The 5,372-nt window shown below is 46.6% G+C and overlaps 1 long non-coding RNA gene across 1 annotated transcript; it reads left to right on the top strand.

The window, feature by feature from the left end:
- The first annotated feature begins 34 nt into the window (after positions 1 to 34).
- Positions 35 to 2,538, top strand: LOC123521408. The gene is made up of 3 exons (XR_006679846.1): positions 35 to 190; positions 1,544 to 1,629; positions 2,499 to 2,538. It is a non-coding gene; the product is annotated as an uncharacterized LOC123521408 (long non-coding RNA).
- Positions 2,539 to 5,372: the final 2,834 nt, after the last annotated feature.

The following is a 5,372-nucleotide window of genomic DNA, read 5'->3' as shown; positions in this document are numbered from 1 at the left end:
CTGGTGTCAACAAGGCCGCGGATAGAGGCAGCGCCCCCCGCGCCCGGGACGCTCTCCAGGAAACACTCCGCCCCGAGCTCGGACTCCTGCCTGCGCCTGCCGCCTCCTTCCTGCTCGTCTGTCTTCGCCTGCCCCTTATTGGTCACTGTCACCCCAGAAGGCTCCGTCCTCCGACCCTTCGCCCTCCGAGGTACAGCGAGAGGGAGCCGGGGCATCACAGGGACTTCACAAGCAGTCTCCGCACCGAGGCGGTGGCAAGAGGAGCGTAGTGGGTGGGGTGGGGAGCGGGGGGCTTTCACGTCTGGTGAATGGGAGTGAGGGGCAAAGGAGGCACATCTGGAGATTGTCCCTGGGCATTGCAATTGGGGGGCAGGATTTAGAGATCGCCCTGGGCGCTCCCTCACCCTCCCTGTGGGAAGCAGAGAATGGGAAGAGAGTGTGTACGGACGAATCCGTTGTTCCCATATATTACGAAGTCTGGCAAGCTGGGTTTCTGGAGTGGAGAGAGGCCTTCACCCTTGTGAGTTGGAGGTGAGACCCATTCACATTCTCATAATTAATATTGTTCCCCACGATATCCCATAATAGTGCTACCTCAAAGTTACCTCTTACAAGCACATGGCTGATTGCTGTCTAGCCTGCAGCTTTGACTAGAGGAGCAGACAGGAGCTATTGCTCTCCAGCTCTGAGGACAGCCACGCTCCCTTACCTGCCCTGGGCACTGGTGTTCGGTTCCTCCTCCAATGTACTCAGGGACCTTTAGGGTTAGGGGACAGCCCCCTTTGTTATATATGTGGTTACCTGTAATTAGGGGGGCTTGCACCCCCTTTCCCCCACCTCCACCCCGAGTGTATATTCGCTCTCGGCGTGTACTTGGCTCCTGAAGTCATGGCGGTCCCGGAGGTGAGCACTTGCATGCCTCATCTTGCCTGATGGCGCTTTAATTTTACCCCTCAATTCCACAACCGGTCCCTGGACCCATTGGATTGTGGGGGCTGGTATGCCACACCTCCCTCTGGCTCTGTTTGGAGTTCCGGTGGAGTTCGTGGGCTATGCAAGAGGATGAGAAGAGAGACTTGGCTGTCTGCTCTCGTCAAGATTTGAGACTGGTTGTTGGCTGCGTGTGTGTTTTGACGTTTAAATTGTCGCAGGGCATTCAGCTGTACACGGGGGCATGTATCTAAATGTGAATTTGTAGCCATGCCAAACCTGCATGAAGGATTCATCACATTGATGGTTTTCTGCATGCAGTTAAGAGCCTTAACAATGTGTGTTCCTCTTTTGGGTTTGTTTGTTTGTTTGTTTTTGTCAGATAAGAGGTTGATGTCGCTGATATCCAGAAGCATGTTAAAACCGTTGCATGAAGTTACAGATCATATTTGATCTGTTGCCGTCAAAAGCGAATGTTCCCTCCTTCTCCCTTCACCCCCACCCCCAATCATCTTCTCTTCCTCTCTCCCTCCCCTTTTCTCTCTTCCCCTCCATCTTGTTCTTCTATCTTCCCCGAACATGTACTTCATCTCGCGCGCACACACACGAACAGAACTCGTAAGGAGAGAGAATTGATGCCTGTGAGTTACAGCGTTGGTGATGAAACCGAATACACTACGAATGCCCCTTAGAATCAAGGTTGGTGAACCTTCGGTTCTGTACATTGGGCATGTAAAAGGGAATGTCTGGTCCTTCGAGAAGGACCTCTTACTTGGTGAAGTAGGGGGTCACCTGAGTAGAGGAAGATGCTCCCCAGGGTGGATCGACACAGTGGTGCAGCAGTGGACTCTGACAGGACAGTGACTGTGAGACTCACCCGGGAGCGGACAGTGCTTCGTGCCTTGTGTTGCTATGACTAGACTTGTGTCTAGTCGAGTTGGAACTGACTAGACAATTCTCAATAATAACAAAGTGTATTCTCTCTTCCCTCTCCTTTTTATATATTTACCCAACTTTAAAAAAATATATCAATGGAAAGGAGAGCGTGAAATGGTGGGAAGGACAGAGGAGAGAAGGGGAAAGTCATAAATCTAGAAAGATTTAAAGTCTATGAATAACAATTTGAGGTCCTAGTTTAAATCATGATTCCAATGAACTATAAAAATGGAAGTTGGAACACCACTTTATATTTGATAATATAAGAAATTATTGCTAATTTTTAGGTAGTTGATAGGTGGCTGGTGGTGCAGTGATTCACAGCTTGGCTACTAACTGAAGGCTTGGTGGTTTGACCTGGGCCGCCACTCCACAGGAGACTGATTCCATAAAGCTTCCAGCCTAGGAGACCATTTGGGGCCATTCAGTTCAGTGCTTGAGAGACAGTGTTAGTTGAAATCAACTCAAGAGCAACAGGATTCTTCCATTGGAGCTGCCTGTTGTCAATTTGAGAGGATTACCAGTGAAGGGGTGGAGTCTAGCCTGTCAATCATTGTATAGCCAATGAGGCCTCTGTGTGGGCATGGCCTTCCCCTGAGGATTCTGAGAAATCCTGTATTTCCTCTTTGGAGGCAGAAACACTTCTCTCTGCTCACTCCCTGCGAGACCTCCCTGTGGAGAAGACACATGGAGAAAAGCTGATGGAGCCAGACCGCAGGAGCTGGAGAAGCCATGTGGAAAACGCTGTCAGTGCTGAGATGCTTCCACTGTCACTGGATCCACAAGACTTCTCACCCACTGGCCTATGATCTTCCTGCATTCGGCATCATTGCATGTGTTTCGTGAATCTGAAGAGGACCTTATAGATTGGTATTGGACATATGGACTAATATCGGACTTACGGCCTTGATCTGGACTGGGCTGGGATGTTTCTCAATGTATAGTTGCTCTTGTATATAAACCTGTTTCTTATACAAATATGAGTCTCCCTGGATTTGTTTCTCTAGTCTACCCAGACTAACACACTGTCATCATCCACGTTCATGGTAGAACTGCTTTGAAATAAAACACATTCTTAAAAAGCCTGACAGCCCGGCGATCAAGCAATTGGCTGCGAACCAGTAGGTTGGAGGTTTGACCCTCCGAACCATTTCTTGGGAGGAAAAAAATGGTGCTCTGCTTCCATAAAGATTAAACCCAAATCGAACCCGCTGCTGTCAAGTTGATTCGGAGTGACCTTATAGGACAGAGCAGAACTGCCCCTGTGGGTTTCCAAGGCTGTCAGTCTTTTTCTTGCAAAATAGCTGGTGGGTTTGAAGCATCAACCTTTCAGTTAGCAATTGAGCATTCACTTTAGCCACTGCTCTACCTGGACTTCTTTGGGTTATAAAGAGTATGACCTAGAGAACCCTATCAGGCAGTTCTACTCCGTCACCTTGTATCATTATGAGTCGAGAATCAATTCAAATGCACTTAACAGCAATGGTTTCATAGTTCACAGGTTACTAGGTTGCTGAACTGGTTTCCCATGGAGCTTTCAGACTACAACAGACTAGGAAGAAAAGCCTGGCAAACTATTTCTGAAAATCAGCCAGTGGAAAAGCAAAACAAAGAAAATCCTGTGGATCAGAAACGTCCTATCTTCAACCAATTTTGAGGATGGCAAAAGGAAGACCAGGCAGCCTTTTGCCCCGTTGTATGTAGGATCCCATTCGTCAGGGGCTGGCCCTGGGGCAGCTAACAACAACAGTGATTTTAGGCTTATGTTTTAGAAAGGAGTCCTTATCTTTAGAGACTTGTGCTAAAATGTATATGGTGAAAGGTTTGCTGTGGGAAGTTTGCTCTAAAGACATAAGATTGGGAGAAGATGGGGAGGGCCTGGGTGGGTGGTTGGCCAGGATTTGACCATTGTTGAAGCTGGATGATGGGAACATGGGAGTTCTTCATGCTGTTCTGTTTTTTTTTTCATTTAAAAATTTCTGCATAACAGGTTTTTTTTTAAGCGGGAAAATAAATAGAGATCCGTTGGTGGACTAATCTCAGCATTTTCAAGCCTGTAGACAAGTATATTATACAAGTATATTATACATGGGTCCTCTTCATGATTACCTTGTGTGACTCCTCTTGTATACCCTGACCTCTAACTATGGTCAGCTTCTGGGAACCTGTTTGACCTTTGGCTAGAGTTTCTACCTCGGTGCTTCCTTTCCTGGTTGTTGACGAAAGCTAGCCTTAACATTTCCAATGGACTGTGTACCTGACACTGTACAGTTCTGTGTTCAACTGGCCAGCTTCCCATTTCTATTAATGGCTGAGCATTTCCGCTGCCTGTATTTCAGACTAAACAATTTGGCTATCTTTGACATCGCCCTCCTCTTCTGTCTGTATATCCACTTAGACATCAAGTTCAATGCATTCTTCTTTCAGTGTTTCTCAGACTTTTTAACTCTCAGTGCTACCTCCTAATCTCACACTTTGTTTTCTCTAGTTTTTCTTGCCCTTCGTGCCCTCCTTCCCGCCACCCCACCTGCCACCATCCAGGTGGTGGCCCTGCGTGAGCTACTAGATTAAGGACCTCATGTTTAGTTGAAGGTCTGAGGAGAATCTTGATATATAAGCTTTGCAAACCCAAATTGCTTCCATGACAATCTCAAATGAGCCTTATTCAAAGAAAGTTGGACTAAGGATGGTCACGCAGCCAGAAAAGTGGGCCCCAACTTCAATAGAGTCAAACATGGAAAACATTATTTCTCAATTGTTAAGCAAACACACTCTTCACTGCTTGTTGGTAGGTCAGCAGCACTTTAGGCCTTGACAGTGGACAAACAGAACCCAAGGCTGCAGGGTCTCATTTCAGTGACCGGACAGACAAATGCCAGAGCTCAAATATTATTGGTCAAGAAGAAAAGTCCAGAGATCCCTGCTCATTTCCCTGCTCATGTGCTCGGGACTAGAGCAACACACAGGTTTTCTAGAACACAGACTCGAGACTTAAAAGGGGACACACATTGCAGGATTGTGAATTAATTGACTGATTGGTTCATTCATTCATATGAGGTTGTATAAAACTGTACCACAGTAAATCACATGTATGTAACATGTGTGCTTAACAATTATCTGCACTGGGAACAAAACGGAATGAAACTGGGACCTTACAGGACAACTCGGATTATTGGGACACGGGGCCTAATCAGCTTCCCAATAAACTTCAAAATGCTTAGACGTGGGGGCAATGTCTTTGAAACTCCCACACAGATATTTGTTACTGTTAATTTCATTGTTACTTATTACCGTTTCTTACTTGTTACCTTTTATTTTATTTATTACTTTTTAATTTTCACTCCCTAGATTAGCAACCTTCTGTTTGAGGGGAGGGCTATCTTCCCCAGGCCATCCATAAGCATTTCCTGGGGACATGACCTCATTACTCCTAGCCACAGTGATGGGTGCAGGGGTGGGTAAATGACCAAGCAGCGTTTTCGTAGGACTTTCTAGTTGGTTCTTCT

Source organism: Echinops telfairi, unplaced genomic scaffold, assembly GCF_000313985.2.
Source record: "Echinops telfairi isolate 266 unplaced genomic scaffold, ASM31398v2 ScPeMD7_1;HRSCAF=3_0, whole genome shotgun sequence".
Classification (NCBI taxonomy): domain Eukaryota; kingdom Metazoa; phylum Chordata; class Mammalia; order Afrosoricida; family Tenrecidae; genus Echinops; species Echinops telfairi.
The sequence above is the reverse complement of the archived record's forward strand: the minus strand, read 5'-3'. Positions and strand labels throughout refer to the sequence as shown.